Source organism: Chiloscyllium punctatum, chromosome 27 (assembly GCF_047496795.1).
Source record: "Chiloscyllium punctatum isolate Juve2018m chromosome 27, sChiPun1.3, whole genome shotgun sequence".
NCBI classification, from domain to species: domain Eukaryota; kingdom Metazoa; phylum Chordata; class Chondrichthyes; order Orectolobiformes; family Hemiscylliidae; genus Chiloscyllium; species Chiloscyllium punctatum.
In genome coordinates this window covers 66,716,660-66,738,621 of record NC_092765.1, presented here as the reverse complement: position 1 = coordinate 66,738,621, position 21,962 = coordinate 66,716,660, and the positions used below count along the sequence as shown (strand labels likewise).

General features: G+C 44.3%; 1 long non-coding RNA gene across 4 annotated transcripts in view; it reads right to left on the bottom strand.

Moving 5' to 3' along the window:
• The window catches only part of LOC140453720 (uncharacterized), a 47,285-nt gene extending 26,530 nt beyond the window's left edge, over nucleotides 1–20,755 (bottom strand). The window contains exon 1 of one of the 4 annotated variants that reach the window (XR_011952469.1): nucleotides 20,656–20,755. This is a non-coding gene — a long non-coding RNA (uncharacterized lncRNA). Of the gene's footprint in view, nucleotides 1–14,177; nucleotides 14,228–20,214; nucleotides 20,329–20,655 lie in introns of those variants that run through there. The other 3 variants (XR_011952468.1, XR_011952466.1, XR_011952470.1) reach the window with 3 other exon arrangements.
• Between the last annotated feature and the right edge of the window lie 1,207 nt (nucleotides 20,756–21,962).

Here is a 21,962-nt window from a genome sequence, read left to right as displayed (position 1 = left end):
AGTGAGTCCACTCACAGCTCCAGCTCTGAAAAGCAGTTTCCCAGTAGCTGCAGATGGGAACCCTTCCTGCACAAATAGCTGTCAGGGACACTGGAAGCGGCCCTTATTTCCCACATTGTGCAAGAGGAGCACACCACGGGTCTGAGGGCTCCTGTCACAACGTCTCTCTACATTCATCTAGTTACTCCCATTAAGAGAATTTAAATGAGTGAGCAACCTTCCTTCCGTTCAATCATGTCCATAACAAAACAAAACTTTACTTAAGCTGATATGTCATACTTTAAAAACTTAAACACCCCGCAGGTATCACTGACAAATTGGCTATTCCCATTGGGACTGTGAATTTCTGAAAGGCCTGAACTAAAACTGAGTTTCAGCTTCACCTTCTCCCTGTCTCACCTCACTATTTACACCCAACTCCAAAACACTCTCATTGAGCCAAGCAGCCCTCATAGTGCAGCCCTGTCATTTTCATTGTCTGCTCACACCTACACTTCCCTCAGCCTCCTGTACTGTTCTAACACATCTCAATGGGAGCTCAGACAAGCATTGCATCTTTCAATTTAGCCCAATTCAGACTCAATTCAGAGTCAAAATGGACTTCAGCAGTTTCTGAATGAACAGACAGTTGTCAGAATCTGGAACGTTCCACCTGAAATGGAGCTGGAATTTGAGTCCACGAGAAATTTGTGGAGAATTGGAACTAGGGAGTTTAAGGATTAACATTATAAAGTGGATGATTGAGACTAAATCTGACAGTTCCTGCAAAAGGACGAGGTGTAATTTGGATAAATCTCTGCTCTCTCTCAGGCCAATACCTCCTTCCGCAGCCACAGGGCCAAGAATTGAACGCAAGGGGGATCCAACCATGAACTTGAACATCTTTCTGCTTTTGGCTTGACAAAAATATTGAAGATATTTTCCCACAGACAGAACAGACAAACTTTTCTCGTTCCAGTTAAATGCCAATGATATTCAGATCCTGATGACTCCGCTGACTGTAGAAACTTGTTTTTTGAAGATCCCAGTCTCAATTATTCTGAATTAATATCCTATAAACTGAATTCACAAAACAAAGCTCAGTCAGTGCAAGATGAATAGTGAAGACAAACACTTCTCTTGGTATGTGTTTGATGTGTAAATGCTCCTCTTCAAATCACCCCGCCCCCACCCAGGAAGAGGATACGTGCATGCTCCTTGCTGTACCTTGCCCCAAATAAAGATGGTGGCCAGAACCCAGGACCTCTCACTGCCTGAGGCCCAAGCCATCTTCCCCTTTGCTGCAAACGTGGGACCAAGTGTTTCTAATTCAGGCTAACGACCTGCACAGAGTGCAACTAAACCCTCCCAGTCTACACTGATACATTTCATCCCGTTTCTGGTGCCACTCTCCCCTTTCCCATTTCTTCCACCTGCACACACCAAGGGCCATCATGGGTCCAGTGACCCTTCCTCAGAACCGATGGCAGCTGGGAAAATTAGAATCCCCACAGGAAACAGGCCCTTCGGCCCAACAATTCCACATCCACCCAGACCCATTCCCCTACCCTAATACTCACCATTTCCCCGGACTAATGCACATCCCTGAACACTACGGGAAATTTAGCTGGGCCAATTCTCCTAACCTGCACATCTTTGGACTACTGGAGATAGGGGTTAAACAGTAAATAATAGGTGGGGAGAGAGCCCAAACATTTGGACACAGGACAGAGACACAGGAACATTTGGAAAGATAAAGGAATGGGAAGGTGGAAAGCTGTTTTTGGAGGAGACAGGAACCTTCTAGCATCTCAGTGGCAGTGGTGGAAATGGTGGCTCATGATCTACATTGTGCCTGCAAAAAAGACCCTCAGCTTCCAGTTGCCTGCTCTTTAACACACAAGACTGTTCCCTGTCCAACATCACTGCCTCATGCTTACTGCGGTGTTCCAGTGAAGCTTGATGCAAGCTGGAAGAACACTTCAGAACATACCAAATGGCTTCGTATTTCAAGGGCTGCAATTTCCCCTCACATGTGGTCAACAATGCCCTCCAGTGTATCTCCTCCACTTCACACACCACTGCCCTTGAACCCCACCCCTCCAAATGCAACAAAGATGGAATCCCACCATCCTCACCTTCCACCCATAAAAAACGCATCATCCTCTGCTCTTTCCACCATCAGATCCAACCACCTGAGATATATTTCCCTCCCCACCCCTTTCAGCATTTCACAGAGACCATACCGTCTGTAACTTCCACGTTCGATCCACGGTCCCCACCAACCCACCCTCCACTCCAGGCACCTTCGCTTGCCACTGAAAGAGGTGAAAAACCTGTACCCACACCTTCCCCTCACCTCCAGCCAAGGCACCACTGGATGCTCCTACATCCAGCAGAGATTTCCTTGCCCTCCCAAGCACCTCACCTATTGTGTCCCATGCTCTCAGGACACCAAATTGTGGAATATTTCACAATTTCTGGGACACATGCACCAACCAACCCCACCGCCCTGTGGCTGACCACTTTGGCTACCCCCCACCCCCTCCGTCACCATGCTGCCAAGGACATGCAAGTCCTCCATCCCAAATCCGAGCCACCCGACACCTGGAGGAAGAACACCTCATCTTCCACCTTGGGAACTTTCAACCACACGGCATCAAGGTTTCCTCATCTCCCATTCCCCAACTTATCTCAGATTCAACCCTCAAACTCAGCACTGGCCACTTGAACAGTCCCACCTGCCCATCTTCCTTTCCAATTGTCCATTCCGCCCTCTCATCACTACCCTCCATCTGCAACCACCTATTGCCTCCCTAGCTCCCTCCCCCCAACCCCAAACACCCCTCCATATTTATCTCTCAGCCGTATTCCACCACCCACATTTCTGATGAAGTGCTGACATGCCCAATACGTCAATTCTCCTGCTCCTTGGATGCTGCCTGACCTGCTGTGCTTTTCCAGCGCCACACTTCAACACAAACCGGAAGAACAACACCTCATCTCCCACTCGGGGACCCTGCAACCCTCTGGCTTCAACATAAAATTCAATAATTTTAGGTCCTGAACTCTCCCACGTCCTAGTGTCTTTCCCCCCTACCCCACATACCAGGCCTTGTTATTACGTAGCCTGCCATTACACACTACCTATGGTGAGCCACTAACAGTCCCCATAAACAGGTATTCACCTTTCCCCCGTCAGATCGTTATCCACTCCTTTGTCTAACTGCTCCTATCTCTCTCTTTTGACTCTATCCCCACTTATCATTTACTCCTTAACCCCTACCTTCTGCATAAAAACAGACTTTTTTTTCTCAGTAACATCAGTTCCTGAGGAAGCGTCATTGGATCGAAAATGCGAACTGATTTATTTTCACAGATGCTGCCAGATCTGCTGAGCATTTCCAGTACCTTCTGGTTGTTGTGCGTGATTTACAGCATCCGAAGTTCTTTAGGTTCTAATTTACCCGGAGTATCTAATTCAGGTCCAGCAGACTGAAACAGTCCACCTTCCCAGTCCACACTAACTCCATCTCTCTCCCAGTATCTGCTGTCTCTCCCACTCCTTAACATTCAGTCCCCCGTCACAGTGACACTGCGCCTGCAAAGCTGATGGTCGTGTGTTGGCCTGCTGGACCCACCCCTCATTCACTCCCATTGGCTAGAGGATCATGCCAACTCTCCTATTGGTTTGAAGCTGTGTCAATCAGCCAGGCCCCATTGTGACATGCGTGATGGGATCCTCCCAGGTGCATCAGAGGCTGAGGGGTGACCTCAGACATTTATAAAACCATGAGGGGCATGGGTAGGATAAATAGACAAGGTCATTTCCCTGGTTTGGGGGAGTCCAGAATGAGAGGGCATAGGTTTAAGATGAGACGGGAAGAATTTAAAATGGATCTGAGGGGCAATATTTTTACCCACTGATGTTGGTGCGTGTAAGGAATTTTCTGTCAGGAAGTGGAGGATGTTGGTACAATTAAACCATTTGGCATCTGGATGGGCATATGAATAGGAAGTGTGTAGAGTGATATGTGCCAAGTGTTGGCAAGTGGGTCTAGACTAGGTTGGGATATCTGGTCAGCATGGACCAGTTTAACCAAAGGGTTTATTTTCATGCTGTACATCTCTACGGCTCTGCCCTGTGATGAGCTTCATCATTCACAGTGAATGGGTCAGTATCACAGAGCACAGGGGCTGGAGGCCATTCCGCCCATTGGGGCTGTACTCTCCCCCTCTGGAGATGGTACCAGTCAGTCCCAACTCACCTTCCATTTGCACATAGCCCTCCAAATCCTTCCTTAAAAATGTTAAATTTCAAATTTGTTTTGATAATAATTACTGAATCTGCATCCAGCTGTCCGTCAAACTGTTCCAAATGCTCAGAAATTAGTGAGTAAAATAATCTTCACATTTTTCCTCTGCATTATTTGCCAGTTACCTGAAAATAGTTACTAAAAATTGTGACGTTAAAAATTTCTCACTCTGTCTCTCTGTAAATGAAATACCCTGGAAACAAATCAACTCCAGGTTGAAATCACTGCTTAACCTTCTCAGCTCCAAGGAGAATTGTCTGGCCTTCTGCTAACTCTCCATAAAAGAGAAAACTATCTTAATTTTAATTGATTAGTGCCATAGAGATGTACAGCACAGAAACAGACCTTTCAGTCCAACTTGTCCATGCCGACCAGATATCCTAAATTAATCTCGGCCCATATGCCAGCACTTGGCCCATAGCCTTCTAAACCTTTCCCAATCACATATACAGTGAGATGCCTTTTAAATGTTGTAAATGTACCGGCCTCCACACTTTCTCTGGCAGCTCATTCCATACACATACTACGTTCAGCTTGAAACTTTGCCCCTAATATCCCTTTTCAATCTTTTCCCTCATGCCTGTGCTTTCTAGTTTTGGACTCACCTAAACAGGAATAAGACCCTGGCTGTTTACCCTATCCATGCCCCTAACAATTTTATCAACCTCTATGGTCACCTCTCAGCATCCGATTCTCCAGTGAAAACAGCCTCAGTCTATTCAGCCTCTCCCTATAGCTCAATCCCTCAACCCTGGCAACATCTTTGCATCTTTTCTGAATACTTTCAAGTTTCACAATATCATTCCAATAGCGGGGAGACCAGGACTGAAAGCAGAATTCCAGAAGTGGCTGAATGAATGCCCTTTACAGCCGCAAAATGACGTCACAACTCCTGAACTCAATGCACAGACCAATAAAGGCAAGTACACCAAACACTTTCTTCACTACCCTGCCTATCTATGATTCCACTTTCAAGGAATTATGAACCTGCACTCCAAGATCTCTTTGTTCAGCAACACTCCCTGGACCTTCCCATTAAGTGTAGACATCCTGCCCTGATTTGCTTTTCCAAAATGCAGAACCTCACATTTATCTAAATTAAACTTCATCTGCCACTCCTCAGCCCATTTGATCGGAGCCTCATTGTACTCTCAGGTAACTTTGCTGTCCATTGCACCTCCAATTTTGGTGTCTATTGTAAACCTACTAACCATAGCTCCTATATTCACATAGAAATCATTTATATAAATGGCAAAATGCAGTGGACCAAGCACCCAGCCTGACAGCATATTGCTCATCACAGGCTTCCTGTCCAAAAAGCACCCTCCACTTTGACACTGACTGCTCAACAAGGTTAGAGCTCATGGCATACAGGGAGATCTAACCATTTGGATACAGAACTGGCTCAATGTCGGAAGACAGAGGGTGGTGATGGAGGGTCGCTTTTCAGACTGGAGGCCTGTGACTAGTGGAGTGTTACAAGGATCACCTTTCGTCATTTATATCAATGACTTAGATGTGAACATAGGAGGTATAGTTAGTGAGTTGACACCAAAACTGGAGGTATAGTGGACAGTGAAAAAGATTACCACAGAGTACAATGAGATCTCGGTCAGATGGGTGAATGGCTGAGGAGTGGCATTTTGGGAAAACAAATCTTAGCAGGACTTATACACTTAATGGTAAGGTCCTGAGGAGTGTTACTGAACAAAGAAACCTTGGAGTGCAGGTAGATAGGATAGTGAAGGCGGCATTTGGTATGCTTGCCTTTATCGGACAAAGTATTGAGTACAGGAGTTATGAGATCATGTTGCAGCTGTACAGGACATTGGTTAGGCCACTTTTGGAACGTTGCATACGAATCTGGTCTCCCTCCTATTGGAAGGATGTTGTGAAACTTGAAAGGGTTCAGAAAAGATTTACAAGAATGTTGCCAGAGTTGGAGGATTTGAGCTAGGCTGGGGGTTGAATAGAGGTTGGATGGACTGGGGCTGTATTCCCTGCAGTGTCGGAAGCTGAGAGGTGATCTTATCTATGTATATAAAAACATGAGGTGCATGGATAGGATAAATAGACAAATCTTTTCCCTGGCGTGGGGGATCCCAGCACTAGAGGGCATAGGTTTATGGTAGGAGGGGAAAGACTTTAAAGAGACTTGAGAGGCAACGTTTTCACACAGAGGGTGGTACGTGTATGGAATGAGCTGCCAGAGGAAGTGGTAGAGGCCATTACGATTGCAACATTTAAAAGGCATCTTCATGTGTATATGAATAGGAAGGATATGGGCCTGGTGCGGACAGGTGGGACTAGATTACATTGGGATATCTGATCAGCATGTACTGGTTGGACTGACGGGTCTCTGTTTCTGTGCTGTCCGTCTATAATTCTTTGACCTTCCAGCCAATTCCGTATCCAAACAGCTAGTTCCGCCAGAATTCTATGGTACTGAACCTGCTAACCAGTGTGTTATGTGAAACCTTGTGTCTTTCTCAAGTCCAAGTTACTGATTTCAATGCACAAAGCCATGCTGACTCTCCCTAATCATTTCTTGCCTTTCCAATAACTTGTAAATCCTGTCCCGGAGAATCCCTTCCAACAACTTCTCTGCCACTGACTTCAGGCTCACCGGTCTATAGTTCCCTGGCTTTTCCTTACCACCTTTCTCAAATAATGGCACCCATCTTCCAGCACCTCACCTGTGGCGATCAATGATACAAATATCGCAGCGAGGGGCCCAGCAAAAGCTTCCCTATTTACTCACAAAGTTCTGGGATACACCTGATCAGATTCAGGGATTTATCCACCTTTATGCATTTTAAGACATCCAGTACTACCTCCACTGTAATATGTACACTTGCCAAGTTATCACTATTTATTTCTCCAACTTCTCTCACTTTCATATCCCCTTTCAGTAAAAACTGACATGAAATACTTATAGAATCTCTCCCACCTCCTGCTGTTCCATAGACAGTCTTGTTGATCTTTGAGGGTCGCTATTCTCTGCCTAGTTATTCTTTTGTCTTTCGTGTATTTGTAGAATCTCTTTGGATTCTCCTTAAACCTATTTCCCAAAGCTATCTCATGTCCCCTTTTTTGCCTCCTGGTTTTCCACGAGTATACTCCTACTTCCCTTATAGTCCTCTAGGGATTGACACAAACACCTGCCATATCCTTCCTTCATTTTCTTGACCAGAGCCTCAATTTTGCAGGTCATGCAGCATTCTTGACGCCTCCCAGCCTTAGCCTTTACGGGAACATACTATCTGCGTACTCTCATTGTCGCAGGCCTATGGAGGCAATGGCAGATGAGGACAGAGAAACAATCATTATCAGTAAAGAGGTCGTGTTGGGAAAGCTAACAACTCATCCTTATCTCTATAATTCTTCTCTAGCCTCAGAACTACCACTATCTCTGGTATCAAAAACATCTCAAAATCTCTGCAATATCCTCCAACCTCTAATCTCTTCCAGTCTCAACACACTTTCTATCTTTAATCTTGTCCACCCTCTCAAATCTCTGTGATGTGCCTTTCTTTAATTCCAACCTTCAGGATAACCCATTTTTATTTCAGATTCCTGCACCCAGAGCTCCACAATGTCCCGCTTAACCTCTGTCACATTTTCCTCCAAAAAACATTAATCAATCACGTATCATCTATTCTAATATCACCTTCTCTGACCTGGATTCTATAGTGGCTTGTCATATTCCTATATTATGCGTCTGTGGTCTACATGACAGAAAACGGTTTTGTGGTCCATTGGGTTTATGCTGCAAAGAAATCTACCAGCTAACTATTTTAATCCCATTTTCCAGCACAGAGCACAAAGACCTGTCAGCCTTGGCCTTGCAAGTGTGTTCCTAAATAGATTTTAAATGCGTTCGGGATTTCTGTCTCTCACTCACTTCCAGACAGTGAGGTTTAGTGCAACTGTGGCTCTATGCTATCACCCACAGGTTCAGAGCAGCTAGGTCTGGGCGAACCACAGGTCGCCCACACATTGTGAAGGATGGCAGGGTCCCTGAGACAGGGCATAGGAGATTTACCAAGATGGTTCAAGGAATGGGGGATTTTAGTTGCAGAATTTGTGGGGATTTTTTAACATTAATTGTTCACGTGACATGTGTGTTGCTAATACACATCAAGAATAACCATCCACAATTAATGGACTATCCTTTTCAACCTCTCCCCTTGCCTGTGCTGTGGTAATATTCAGGTTGACCACTACCAGACATCTCTCTCTAATGAGCTCTAATGAGCACAGTAGGACAATGCTGACTTGAACTTTTACACAGTGATGCCACTGTGCCTCGAGGGAATGCTGAAGGTGGTGGATGGGAAACTACTCAGGTACAGTGCTTTATCCTGGAGGATGTTCACTTTCTTTAATATTGTTGTGGGGGGGGGGGGGGGAAGGGTGTGCACTGATGCAGGCAAGTGGAGAATGTTCCAATACAATCCCGATGTGAACCTTATAGAGAGCAAACAGACATTGGGGAATCAGCAGTTTAGAAAAACTGAGTGTGCTCTCCTTGTCGCAAAGGAAATTTGGGGAGCTGTGACAAAGCGGTTTACAAAAGTTACATATTATAATAAACCTTAGACCCTTCAGCTCATTATACAAGGATTACTGGACACATGTTGAAGATTTGGGAAGATCTATTGAGAGGATGGTTTGATTCAAAGGAGAACTTTTATTCAGCAAATGGTATTGATCTGGAACACAATACTCTCACACAATACGAATATCCAGGGCCTGATGTATTGAGTAGTTCTGTCAGAGTTTGGCGTTACAATGACTGAAATTACCATCTGAATATCTGCTGTAATACAAGTTTATAAAATCCGTCACTGTCAGTTCAAGTTTGAAACTCATACAATCCCCTCCTCCTGGCCCAGGAGGACTGTACACATTACCCCTGGTGGAGGTTAGCAGGCAATTCAAGGACAGATCTATGTGGGTTTCTATGAGTTTCCACCTTGGGACTTCATGTGACTCAACATGGGACAGAATGTTCCAAGATTCAGTGAGATATGGAGAGCAGGATTTGCTTCCTTTTCTTTCCTTCCATTCTGCCCCTGTGCCTCCTCAATAAGACATGGGGTGTGAAAGGCTCATGCACCTTGATGGGCAAGTTGTCTCCATTCTGACCAATGGGCAGCAAGCTCCTCCCAGTCATGAAACAGAGTATCCCTGAAAGATAGCAACTGAGCATGCTTCCCACTGCCCAGTGCTCACAGTACATGTTTCAAATAATGAGGGGGGAAATCTCCTAGAAAAGGCATAACAGGAAAGTTCCAAAAGGTTATAAACAGTTTACAGAGAGATATTTACAGTATACCTGGGCAACAAGTTGGCAAATAGAGTATAACTTGGGATAAACTGTAGAAAGCTGCACCACAAAGGGACTGGGGGAAAATGAGCAGGAAACACAGAAAGCGAGCACATAGTTACAACATGGAATCAGGAAAGAGAATGGAATGCTGTCCCTTATTTCAAAGAGTTTGGAATATATATCTTAGGGCAACTAAACAAATGGCGAGTGAGACCACAACTGGAGTAACGTGAACAGATTTGGTCACTTTAGTTCATGAAATAGAGCAGTTTATTGGAGGTATTTCAGAGAAGATCCATTGGGATGATCCCTGTTTTGAAGGGATTATCCTGTAAGCAAAGGCTGAATAAGTTGGGAATATACTAACTGGACTTTGGAAGAATGAGAGGTGATCTCTTTGAAACATACAGGATTCTGTCAAGGTTTGACAGGGTAAATATGGAGAGGATGTGTCCCATTACGGGTGAGTCTTGAACCAGATTCTGGGTCAGTCGCGGAATTAAGGGTGCTGTTTCAGATTTGTCAAGTTAAAGGCAACACCGACGCAGGTAAGGGGTTTCAGTAGCAATGGAGCTGGGGTGAGAAGGGGGACAAGCAACGTTTAAGAGATTGGAAATCCTGGTGTTTGTGATTGTGTAGATGTCTGATCAGGAGGTCACCTTGGGGTCAGAGATGAAAGCAATATTGTGAAGAATGTAGTTCTGCCTCAGACACTTCCCAGTGAGAGGGAGGGACACAGCAGGAAGGAAAATGTATTTGGAATAACAACTGAAGGCAATGGGTTTAACAATTACAGTGTTTCATTGGAGGGAATTGCAGCTAATCGAAGCGTGGTAAGCAGTTTGATAACTGAGTAACCGTGGAGTAATGGAGAGGGATGATGGGGAGGGAGAGCTGGGCATTGTCAGTGTACATGTGAAACCTAACACGGTGCTTTTGGACAATGTCACCTCCTGGCAGTGTGTAGGTGAGAAACAGGACGAACTAAGGATAGATCGTGGAGGGACACCAAATACAATGAATTCAGAAAGGAAAGGGAGAGTGGAGACGGAGCAGGATTTTCCAATGATGGTGAGGTCAAATATTAGGTTTTAGCAGAATGGGAGAGAAGGACATAACCAGAAAAGACAGACAGATCATGGAACAATATCTGTGAATTGCAAGGTGGGGGCGGTGGTGGAGGGAGGGAGGGAGGGAGTGCGGTGACAAGCAGGAGGATGAGACAGAGATTTGGAATGTCCATGATTTAGCTACACTAGGGTAAATGGTCAAGATGACCTCTAATAAGGCTTGACAAGGGACTCGAGGAAATGCAAGTTTAGGACTAAAATGAGGAGCACCCTTGTGAGGCAGTGTGGCTCGGTGGGCTAGTGGAGAGGGAGGAAAGAAGCAGAGGCAGCTGATTGGATTGTCTCAATGTTATTGACAGAGAATCTCCACGTGCTCCTCACTCTTGTTGTTGGGGGGGGGGGGAGGATGGAGGAGACAGGATAATGGACAGTGTTTTTATTTCCAAAACAATAAACAAAACCTGTGATAGTGATTCTAAAAATAAGTGAACAAACCTGACATATTTATCATTTATCAAGAATATTAAAATATACAACTGAAGTTCAGGTTTGAATCCCAAATCGGTAGAGGGTGGCTCTGAATTCAAGAAAAAAATAAATGGAATGAAGAATCTACTCTTTGCCATGGAACCATTGGGGATGTTTTTTCTGCCATTGACAATGTCCTTGAGGGAAAGAAACCCGACAGTGGCCCATCAAGTCACTCATTAATCACTGCACAGTCTCAACAAAGGAATGAAACTGGATGGACCACATTACATCTACCAATGCACTGGCAAATACAACCACACAATCAGCCCTCTTGACCCTCCAACTTCTGTCTCACTGTGGGCCAACAACAGCAGCAGAACTGTACTCCAGCCCAATCTGAAATCTCATGGCCTGATATCCCCCACTTAACCATGAACATCAAGCCAGGGGAATCAACCCTGGTTCAATGGTGAATGCAGGAGTGCATGTCAGGAGCAGTACCAGGCATACCTAAAAATGAGGTGCCAACCTGGTGCAGCTACCAAACCTGCATGCCAAACAGCACAAGCAACACCAAATAGAACTAAGTGATCCCATAACCAACAGATTAGATCGGAGTTCTGCAGCTCTGCCACACCAAGAATAGTGATGGACAATTAAACAACTCACTGGAGGAAACATCACAGATATCCCCACCCTTACCGATGGAGGGGTCTCACACATTCATGCAACAGATAAGAGGACAGCATTAGCAGCGATTTTCAGCCAGCAGTGCCAAGTAGATGAGCCTTCTCCATTGGTCCCTGACATCACAGATATGAATCGACTTGGTTTAAAACTCATCCATTTCTTGATCTGATTTGAAATAAGTAGTGTAAAGGTATGGGCCCTGCCAATATTCTGGCAATAATACTGTTGGCTGTTGGCTCCAGAACCTGCTGCCCAACAAGACAAGTACTGTTCCAGCTTGACTTTGTGGAACATTGCACAGGGATGTTCCAACACAAAAACACAGGGCAGATCCAACTCAGCCAATTCCCCTCTATCAGTCCACACTCGCTCAGCAGTGAATTGATGGAAGGTGTCATCAACAGTGCTGTCACACAGCTGCTCAGCAATAACCTGCTCAGCGATGCCCAGTTTGGGTTCTGCCAGGGCCACTCAGTTCCTGAGCTTGTTACTGACTTGATTCACAAACTGACAAACAGCTGAATGAGGTGAGTATGACAGGCCAGCCCCCCTCCAAGTCCACTATTTCGACTTCAGTGATATCACCTGACCTCACCACAGTCTCAGCTCATTTGCTGAAACTCTCATTCATTCCTTTTGTTGACTCTAGATTTCATTATCTAAACCCACTCCTGGCCAGTATCCCACATTCACCCTCCCTATAATCTCAAGAATATTGAAAACTCTACTGCTGAAGTGCTCACTTGTACCAAAACTTGCCGATCAATCAAAAGACTCCCATTTGTAAGCAACAACAATTTACTATCGCACCTTTGAATTAATTCCTGCACCACACACCCTTTCATATCTCAATAATATCTCATTTTAGTTCAGACTCTCAATGATGTGTTTATTTTTGAGTTCACCTGTGTGACGGTTTCTATAGACTCCAAGGGAACATGTTCTGGAATCCCCACTCTAACCCTCTAAGATCTACTTTCTTCCTTTAAGGCATTCTTGAAAAACTGCTTATTTGGCAATGGTTTTGGTCACTGGACACAATATTCTCCATCTGTAGCCTTATGTCAAAACTTCTCAATAATATTTTTGTGAAATTAAAACCATGATGATTTGTACAGATATCGTCTACTCTTCAATATCACTGAGTGAATAATCTGTAATGTCTCTTACCCAACAACCTTCACCATACAAACTGCAGCAGTACAAGGAAGTCAAACATCACCCTCTCCACAGGCAAAAAGGCTTTGGCATTGATCACTGGCTTTTGTGGAAGGAGAAATACACAGTTGATGTTTCAGGGAGTGCAATATGAATTACAGGGAATGAAAATGGTGCAGAATTTGACTGTCAGAAAATTGAAGGAAAATGCACTCGCTTATTGGATAAAAGAATTCTTGACTGTCAAAGATATTGTGGAAAAAATAAACTGATAATGGAACATCATACGGTCAGGAGCCAGGCAGCAGTGAACAATTCATTTACATTCCTGAAGAAGGGCTTATGCCCGAAACGTTGATCCGCCTGCTCCTCGGATGCTGCCTGGCCTGCTGTGTTTTTCCAGCTCTACATTTTTCAAGTCACTTACAAAGCAGCTGTGAAAGTCATAGTAAAATAGTATACAGAGCAAAAATCTCCCCATGAGAGACTGAGGAAGCTAGATAATGAACAAGTGGACATCAGAGAACCCAGAGGTGAACCAGAGCAGAGTTCACTTTTATGATCCCACAGTCAAAGATGTCTAGCACAGAAACAGACTTCTTCGGTCCAACCTATGCCAACCAGATATCCTAATCTAATCTACCTAAATTAAATCCTATCTGCCTGTCCTCAGCCCATTGGCCCATCTGATCAATATCCCACTGTACTCTGAGATAACCTTATTCATTGTCCACAATACCTCCAATTTTGGTGTCACCTGCAAACTTACTAACTATACGGCCTCTATTCACATCCAAATCATTTAAATGAATGACGAAACAAATCCAGAAAAAAATACATTTCTCTGGGTTTGAATATGCTGTGGAAATCCTGCCCTATGACTCTTTTTACCAGGGAAGGCTGTACATACATCCCTCTGAATTTTGCCCCCTACAAAGCTGGCGGCCGCGCACGTGTCCAGTGAATCATTGCCACAAATAAAGATGGCGGTGCTCACTCGGGCAGATGACTCAACGAGGCATCTTCCCATTTGCTGCAAAAACGGAACTGTAAGTTTCAAATTTGTATTTTCCGATGTGCAGCAAATGTTTGTAAAATCTCTCAGACCATAAGAACACCATTTCCCTCCCGTTTCCTGCTGTTTATTTATTTCCTTACCGACAGCACTCCGCGCGCACACATTCCGAACATCCGCACCCACCCCGAGGATGATCACGTGATATAGTCTAGTTCCGCCTTTATTCACTGATTGGCCGGAGGACCAACTGCCCCGCCAGGTCCTCCAGCTCCGCCCCTGCCTTTCCATTGGTCCGCCGCTGACATCAATCACTTCTTCGGTCCAACCTGTCGATGCCAACCAGATATCCTAACCTAATCTATCTAAATTAAATCGTATCTGCCTGTCCTCAGCCCATTGGCCCATCTGATCAATTTCCCACTGTACTTTGAGATAACCTTCTTCATTGTCTACAATACCAACTGTTGGCTGGAGCTTGCGCACTGCTTCGTGGCTTTTGTTGCTGTTTCTCAGTTACAAGAGTGAGGGACAAAGTTAAAAATCACACAACCACCTGATGAAGGACCGGCAAAATAGTGCTTCCAAATAAACCTGTTGGACTATAACCTGGTGTTCTGTGAATTTTAATTTTGTCCATCCTAATCCAACACCAGCACCTCCAAGTCACGAGTGACAGAGGCATGCATAATATAAGAACAAAATATCTAGGAAAAGGAGAAGGCCATCCTGCCCTTCGAGCCTGCTCTACCATTCAATAAGATCATGGCTGATCATCTTGTGGCTGCAGAACCATTTACCCACGTTCTTACCATATTCCTTAATTAATTATTTCTTTTTTAAATAAAACTAACTTAGCTTTAAAAACGTTTACTGAACTAGCATCAACTATTTCGCTGGGCAATGCATTCCATCGAAGTCAAGAAGTTCCTTCTCAATTCAGTCCTAAATTTGCTGCCTCTAATCTTGAGGCAATGCCCTCTTATCCTAGCTTCACCTGCCAGTGGAAACATCCTCTCTACTTCTATTTTATCCATTCCATTCATTATTTTATATCTTTCCATTCTTCTGAATTCCAATGAATATAATCCCAATCTACTCAGTCTCTGTTAAGCCGAACGCCTCACCTCCGGAGTCAACATAGTTAACCTCCTCTGCACCCCCTCTAGTGCCAGTACATCCTTGAGCAAGAAAGGAGATAAAAACTACATGCAGTACTCCAGGTGTGGGCTCACCAGCATCCACTATAGCCCACCTCTGCTTTTAAACACAATCCCTTCAGCAATGAAGGACAATATTCCATTTGCCTTCTGAATTTATTGTTGTACCTGGTGACCAACCCTCATACAGAAGGATGTTCAGGTGCCTCTGCATAGCAAATAATGCATTTTTTAAAAATTCAAGTAATAATCTTTTTACTAATATTACTCCAACCAAAGAGTATGACTTTACATTTATGAACATAATATTCCACTTGCCAAACCATTGCCCACTCACTCAATGTATCTCAGTTCCTCTGCAAAGTTTCCCAGTCCTCCGCACACTTTGTTCTGCTACTTATCTTAGTGTCATATGCAGCTTTGACACCCTACATGTGGTCCCCAACGCCAAATCATCTGTATCAATTGTAAATAATTGCAGTCCCAACACTGATCCAAGAGGCACGCTACTAGTTACTGATTGCCAGCCAGAATAAGGCTTATTTATCCCCACTCTTTGCTTCCTGTTAATCAACCAATCTTCTATCCATGATAATACTCTATCCCATGCACCCTTATATAATGCAACAGCCTCTTGCACAGCACCTTGATGAAGGCCTTTTGGAAATCCAGGCACACCGCATCCACTGGGTCCCCGTTGTCCACCTTGCTCGAAATGTCTTTATAGAATTCCAAACGATTTGTCAAGCATGACCTGCCCTTCATGAATCCATGCTCTGTCAGTCCAATGGGACAATTTCTATCGAGATTCCCTGCTATTTCTTCCCTGATAATAGACCGAAGCATCTTTCCCACATCAGAGAATAAACTAACTGGTGTAGAATTCCCTATCTTTTGTCCACCGCCTTTTCTTACAGTCCTTCCTTTTCACTGGAATATGCCTTTGCTGAGCACTTCCTAAAATGTCTTTGAAAATCTTTCACTGCTCATCAACTGTCCCACCATAAAATCTTTGTTTCCAGTCTACTTTATCCAGGTTCTCCCTCATTCTATTTTAGTTCCCCGTGTTCAAGCACAGGACCAAGTTATTAGATTTTATCTTTACACTCTTCATATGTGTTCTAACATCAACCATACAGTGATCACTTCTTCCAAGAGGATCCCTAACACTGAGGTCATTAATTATTCCTGTCTCATTGCACAGGTGCCAGATCTTGGATAGCTTGCTCCTTGTCAGTTCCATTTCATACTGTTCAAAAAAACTATCATGGATACACTTAATGAACTCCTCACGGCTACCCTGACTGAGCTGGTTCGACCAATCTACATGTAGATTAAAATCACCCATGGTAATAGACATGCCATTTTTATAGGCTTTAGTTATTTTTTTGTTTCTTGCCCATCCCAACGTGACGTTATTATTTGGCCTACACACTGTGCCTATCAATGACTTTCTTGTTAGAATTTTGAAAGCATCATTCCTGTTTCTCCTAATGTATGGCAATAAAAACAACTGCTTGCATTGTATGGAATCTTTCACAATAGCAAACCTCCTAAGGTGCTTCATGGATGATCAAAGCATTGATTAAAGAGAATGATTTTAAATTACATCTTAAAAGAGGATAGAGAAGGTTAGGGAGGGTATTACACAGACTTCTATCCTTGGCAGCTCCAATTGTGGAGCGATGCAGGTGGGGTGGGTTGGAAAGGGAACGTGCAATGGGGAAATCGAGGAGCGCAGGCAGTGCATAAGTTCTTAAGGACAGAGGAGGTTGCAGACTGAATCTGTCTGTCATACAGAGTATGGCTGCCTCATGGAGTTTGAAACACCGCAATGGGCCCATGCATGTCATGTTAGTCAAGGATAGTATAACGGTGGCTGAGGGAACTTTTGATGAGGACTTGTCTACTGAAGTAGTGTGCGCTGAGGTTAGAAACAGGAGAAGGGAGGTCACACTGCTTGGATTTTTATATCGGCTGCTGCAGAGTTCCAGGGAGGGGGAAGAGAGGATTAGCAAAATTACACTGGGTAGGAGTGAAAGTAAAATGGTGGTCATTATGGGGGACTTTAACTTCCCAAACATTGACTGAAAATGCTATAACTCTAGTATGTCGGATGGATCAGTTTTTGTCCAATGTGTACAGGAGAGTTTCCTGACACAGTATGTCGAAGGGCCAACAAGAGGGGAGGCCACATTGGATCTGGCGCTTGGTCATGACCTGGACGAGGTGTTTGATTTAGTTGTAGGTGAGCACTTTGGAGAGAGTGATTAAAATTCAGTTATGTTTAGTTTAGCGATGGAAAGTGATAGGTACATGCAACAGCTGAAGAATTATTGATGGGGGCAGTGGCAATTATAATGCAATTCAGCAAGAATTAGGATGCATAGAATGGGGTAGCAAAATGCAGTGGCTTCAGACACTGGAAATGTGGAGCTGGTTTAAGGAACAGATATTGCGTGTCCTTGATAGGTATGTCCCTGTCAGGCAGAGAGGAAGTGATAAGGTAAGGGAACTGTGGTTTACCACAAAAATTGCATCTCTTGTTAAGAAGAAGTAGGAGGCTTATGTGTTGATGAGGCAAATGGTACAGATGAGGCGATGGAGACTTACAGATCAGCTAGGAAGGATTTAAAGAGAGTTAAGAAGAGCAAAGAGAGGACACGAGCAGTCTTTAGTGAATAGAATAAAGGAGAACCCTAAAGCTTTCTATAGGTATGTGAGGAATAAAGGATAAGGTAGGAATAGGGCCAATCAAAGACAGAAGTGGGAAGTTGAGTGTGGACACTATGGAAATCGGAAACGTGCTAAACGAATATTTCTCATTGGTTGTCACTCAGGAAAATGAGAATATTGCAGACAATAATGAGGTAGAAGATGTTAAACGAGAAAGGATCGAGGTTAGTTACGAACAGGCGTTATCAATTCTCGAAGGATTGAAAGTAGACAAGTCCCCTGGGCTGGATGGGATTTATCTGTGGACTTTCTGGGAAGTTAGGGAGAAGATAGCAAATACTTCGGCTTTGATATTGAGTCGTCATTGCCTACAGGTTCAGTACTATGGGACTGGATGTTTGCAAATCTTATGCCCTTGATCAAGAAGGACAGTTGAGATGACCCAGGTAATTATATACCAGTGACCCTTACTTCTGTTGTAGGAAAGGTTTTGGAAACGATTATAAGAGACACTATTTGTAATCATCTGGCAAACAACAATATGATTTCAGATTGTCAATATGATTTCGTCAAGGGCAGGTCGTATCTCACAAACTTCATTGAGTATTTTTGAGATGGTGACCAAGCATATAGATGAGGGTAGGGCAGTTGACGTGGTATACATGGACTTCAGTAAAGCCTTTGATAAGGTTCCAAATGGTAGGCTCTTAGATAAAATGCAGCGACGTGGAATTGAGTGTGATTTAGCAGTTTGGATTAGAAACTGGCTGTCCTGAAAGAAGGCAGCGAGTGGTGGATGATGGAAAATAATCAGCCTCCAGTGCAGTTATTAGTGGTGTGTCACAAGGATCTGTTTTGGGACCACTGTTGATTGCAATTTTTTATAAAAGTATTAGATATAGGCATAGGTGGATGGATTGGCAAATTTGCAGACGACATGAAAGTCAGTGGAGTAGTGGACAGTGTGGAAGAATATTACAGGTTGCAGGGGGACTTGGATAAACTGCAGAATTGGGCTGAAGGGTAGCAAATGGAGTTCAATGCAGCTAAATGTGAGGTGATGCACTTTGGGAAGAATAACAGGAAGACAGAGTACTGGGTCAATGGAAACATTCTTGGTAATGTAGATGTGCAGAGGGATGTTGGAGTCCATAGATGCCTGAAAGTTGCCACCCAGGTGTACAGTACTGTTAAGGTGGCATACAGTTTGTTAGGGTTCATTTGTAGGTGGATTGAGTTCTGGAACCACAATATCATGCTGCAACTATACAAAACACTGGTGCGGCAATATTTGGAATACTGTGCACAGTTCTGGTGCCCATATTTTGGGAAGAATTTGGAAGCATTGGAAGAGGTGCAGAGGAGATTTACCAGGATGTCTGGAGAGAAGGTCTTATGAGGAAAGGTTGAGCAATTTGAACGTGTTCTCATTGGCAAGAAGGCGGCTAAGAGAGGATTTGATAGAGACATGCAAGATGATCAGAGGCTTAAATAGGGTAGACAGTGAAAGTCTTTTTCCTAGGAAGATGACATCAGTGTGTATGAGGGGGCATAACTACAAATTAAGGGGTGATAGATTTAAGACAGATGTCAGAGGCAGGTTCTTTACTCAGAGACTGGTTAGAGTGTGGAATGCACTACTACTAATATAGTTAACACAGCTACATTAGTGAGATTTAAACAATCCTTTAGATAAGCACATGGGTGATTTTGGGATAGTGTAGGGGGACGAGCTGAGAATAGTTCACAGGTCGGCGCAACATCAAGGATTGAAGGGCCTGTTCTGCGCTGTGTTGTTCTCTGGCTATTGTGCTACAAGAGATTTTTACTGTCTTAAACGGAGTGATGAATCTTGTATTGTGAGCTTACGAATTGTCACTGATCTCTACCAAACATGTACGAGGTAGAGAATGCTGCCTGACCTGCTGCGCCTTTCCAGCAACACATTTTTCAGCTCTGATCTCCAGCATCTGCAGTCCTCACTTTCTCCATGTACGAGGTAGTTTCAAGAGATAATAATAAGAGGCTGCAACAGGAGGGGGACAGGTAGCTCCATACAAAACCCCACTCCTTCGCAACTGTTTTCACCACAAGAAACGAACGCCTTCCAGAAAAGCACCTCTATATCCCACCACAACATTTTGCCCCACAAACGTGGTATCTGGTTGTGCACAAAGAGCAGTGCAACAGTCTGTACTAGGACCCTGAAACGCTTAGTAAAGAGTCAAATCATCTGAGCATTGAGAGCCCCATCGCATTGCATGCATTTTCTATTGTTTTCTCTCTGTTCCTGACTTCCCTTGTTTTTCCTAATTAACCTGCTAAAAGTTGTTGTTACACACACCTGCACAAGCTGTGAATTGAACCCAGGCCTCTCGGTCCAAGATTCGGGATAATTTCACCGCGTCACAAAACATCGACTTGAACTTCCTTTGTCCCTTGCCTGCTAAGTCACGCCTGAATCAACTCTGCAATTGGGAAGAAGGGGCGGAACAGTAGGACCGAGTAGCGGCCGGTCCTCAAACCACAGTGAGTGAGGAGCGGGGCCAAAGCATTCTCGGGGAGTGAACGCTTCAAGATTGGTCAGAGAGCAAACTATTTTGCAGGATTGATCATTCTCACGACATAGTGGAGCATTAAATCGCTCTCATAAATCAATGTGAGATTTTAAGAAACCCTGTAGTTGAAATGTAAATCTGATAACGTACATATTTCAAATCGATTTGCATAACTCGAGGTAAGAAACTTCTTTTCAAACTCCCAGAACGATTGGTAATTTACATACCTGGCCGTTATGGTTGATTTGGACCAGACAATCTATTTGCATGCTAGACATCTCTATCACTGTAACTCGATAAAGCAATTGTTAATGACAAATATTTTGCCCATCAGTCTGTGCAGATATGAATATTCTCTATGAACTCACCGATAACCTCTGGCGCACGCGCGGTTTGGTTTCTATGCAGAGCATGCGGAGTGTCACATTGGTCAGGACAGAGAGAGAGAGACATGGAGCTGTTTTTTCCGGCAGCGGCTGCGATCGGCTTCAGAAAGCAGCTCTCAGAGCCGGTGTAGGGGAGCCTCGCTGGGAGAAAGGAGCGGAGAGATTTCACAAGTCCCTGATAAAGCTTAAAAAAAAACCTGAAAAGACCCTCCAGGCCCGGGTAAGGATGTGGCGGTCTCTGATCAAGGAAGGGGCCCAGGTTCACGGCCGCCATTTGTTTGAGGGAAGAGGGAGCGCGGGCCTGAGGGCCACCATCTTGAGAAGGTCAAGGTGCAGGAGGGCGGGGCTCTCGGGGTCTGTAGAACAATCAGAGGAAAGGGAAGACCCATTGTTATTGATTAATTCCACGAACACAGCTTCACTGGGCGATCCTGCAGGAATATCCTCACTCAGTCCTGCTGGGATGTATCACCCAGTCAGAACCAGCAGCTCTCCTCCTCTCTCAGCTCCCCTTCTGTCCTTCCTGCAGCATCTGTCCCCTGGAACATTGAGCTGCCTGTCCTGTCCCCCCCTCAGCTGTTGTTCATGTAATACCTGTGATATCCCAGTCCCATCTTTGATTACTTCACTAAAGACAGGAATGCACCCGATGGATTTTTCTTAACATCACTAATTGTTGAATACTCACTTTCAGGTTTTTAATTTCATCTTTTTTGAAGCATTTAATTCCCATTCAATAATTTGCAATGGTGGGATTTGAACCTGTGTCCAGAGAACACTTGCTAAGTTTCTGGATAAATTGCCTCACAATAATGCCACTAGGCCATCACTTCGCCTGCTCACAGTTTGTATATCCCAGTGCAACATGAATCAAACCCCTTTCTTCCTGCACAATTGTTTGAACCTGAACTCTGGTAATATCACTCACTGTGTGGGTCTAATTGATCCCTCTGTCAGCGTCTCTCACTCTTGCAGCTACTCCAGATCCTGAGCCAACAGAATTCTCCACTACAGAGAGTTGAGGCAGTACAGGCCAGGATTGGAGACTGGGATTTTCCAGATCTCTGTGGGCTCAGTGCCATTCTACATCTGTAATCCTCACAGCATCAGTCTAATTTCCCATTCTGCTTATTTTTGTGTCTTCTACA